The sequence below is a fragment of the Triticum dicoccoides genome, chromosome 4A (assembly GCF_002162155.2).
Source record: "Triticum dicoccoides isolate Atlit2015 ecotype Zavitan chromosome 4A, WEW_v2.0, whole genome shotgun sequence".
NCBI classification, from domain to species: domain Eukaryota; kingdom Viridiplantae; phylum Streptophyta; class Magnoliopsida; order Poales; family Poaceae; genus Triticum; species Triticum dicoccoides.
In genome coordinates this window covers 637376450-637378684 of record NC_041386.1, presented here as the reverse complement: position 1 = coordinate 637378684, position 2235 = coordinate 637376450, and the positions used below count along the sequence as shown (strand labels likewise).

Here is a 2235-nt window from a genome sequence, read left to right as displayed (position 1 = left end):
CAAGCCGAAGACGGAGCCGGGTCTCGCGCCGGTGAAGACGGAGCCGGGGCTGGCGTCGGTGAAGACGGAGCCGGGCCTGGCGCCGGTGAAGAAGGAGCATGGCGAGGTCGAACTCGATGACGACGCGGCCCTTGAATGGGCACGCCAGAACTCCCTGAAGATGGCGAGGGAGCGCCAGTGCACCGCCCTGCGGCGCTTTGCGCAGCGCCGCCGAGGCCGCGACGAAGGAGGAGTCGTCATCATCGACGACAGCGACGACGACGACGACGCGCCGCCGCCGCCACCAGCCGGGGAGGGGTCCAGCAGGGGCGCCCGAGTCAAGGAGGAGAAGGCCGACGATGGCGGCAACAACGGCGACTTCTCGGCCTTCAGCAAGTTTTTTTATTAGTTTTTATATGTAATGGCGACTACTCGACTTAATCCGCATATATAAGCCCAAGTTTGCCGAAATTTGGCGTGTTTTAGCCGAACTTTGCCTAAATTTGCTACACAATTTTTTTCCCGCGCCTGGGGCCAGCGCTGGGGTCGGCGGCTGGGGGCCAACTCGCCCCCAGGCCCATTTTTGGCGCCGGGTCACCCCCAGGCGGCGATTTTAGGCGCCCCCTGGGGGGCCAACGGCTGGAGATGCTCTTAGGAACTCACATCTTCTGTTATGATGTATGTACCGCGGTGAGCATCATATCAGTCCCAATGCTTGAGGGATATGTACTATCCTATTCGACAAGGGTTATATCCTCTCCGGTACTGGCTAGAAGCAAAATTTCATCGATGTGCAGTTTATATATATGTACGGTACTTCAGAATTGTATTTCATAATCTGAGCAAGCACTAGTAAGTTGTTAGAAATGACAGTCAACATAGCACAGCTAGCACCTTGTGTCTTGAAAAAGGTTGATCGAATAAGGATGATCGTGTTGTTCTACCTTCGATTACATTAACGATGATGGCCTTATTGCTATGTTAAACGTCTTATAATTGTGAACGAAAGGACTAGCTTAAAAGCGAGATATTGACAAATTTATGTTATGATGTCATGTAGGGTACTACATTATGGTGCATTTTCTCCGGAGCGTGCCAGCACGTATTATGGATATGGACGTGCCTTGCTAAGTAAAGCTCTCGAAGCGGCCAATCCTTCGGGTAATGTTTCAAAGAGTGCACCAAATGAAGAATCAGTCGAAAGTACAGCTACATCCAGGAAAAATGCTGCTGCAGGGAGCTCGAAGACCTGTATCATATACACTGAGAGCCATTACTGCTTTATTTATTTATATAGTTGAAACATCCTTCGGATTACAATCGTTTCTCATTGCTTGTTCATGCCAACTGAAGAGTATACTTAAAAAAACTGCCGATCAGTACTGTACTCTTGCTAATGCAAAATAATAGACTTGTTGGGGACTTGAACTGTTTGCTATTCGAAGCACTCTCGAATCCTCATCATCATTCCACATGAGACCGTTTAATCAATGCTTTATACAATTGCTTTTAAGGTGCAATCTTTATACCAGATGAGGTTTAAGGAAACAGAAAAATGCTTTTACTGCTCACAGGAAAGCTTGTTACGGGCAGACCATATTTTGATTGTGCGTTGTCATATATGCTGGATGTTAGCTATTTTCCTTCTACACTTATATTTGTTTTTGTCTTTCATGTACATGTGGAAAGGCAATGGAAGACTAAATAGATATCTTTGAATCATTGCCTTCATTCTACTTATTTAATTATTTTGCAACTTTCTGTCTAGCAGGTGTACTTGTTAGTTGTTACTACGTAAGAGTTCCTCCTTTTAGCAATTATGTGTTATAAAAGTTAAGCAATGATATGAATAGTTGGTGCTTTACATATCCACCAAAATTCCAACTATTTGTTTCTAACTGCACTAATGTACTATGATCACACTGTACATATAAAGTTGGATAGGTTCTCCATGGTCTCGATTGGCAACGGCGTGCACTCCTCTTTTCTGTGTGGATGACTGGACGGGATATCTCTGCCATCGGTTCCCCGCACTCTTCTCGCACGCGATGGATGGGTGCGAGAGGTGGTCCGAGGTGGTCTGCGCCACACCCTGGTCCTGCACCTCTCTCGTGACGGTGAACTGCAGCTCAGTGTCCTGGCCCCCATTGTCGACCAGGTGGTGCTGAACGACCGCGAGGACCATCGGTCCCTCAAGATTTGCACAGGAAAATGAGGGGACCTTGACTTGACGTTGTTTCCCTTTACCCCACCCCA

General features: G+C 47.7%; 1 pseudogene; it reads left to right on the top strand.

Moving 5' to 3' along the window:
* The window catches only part of LOC119283932, an 8246-nt pseudogene that overhangs the window by 2980 nt on the left and 3031 nt on the right, over window positions 1-2235 (top strand).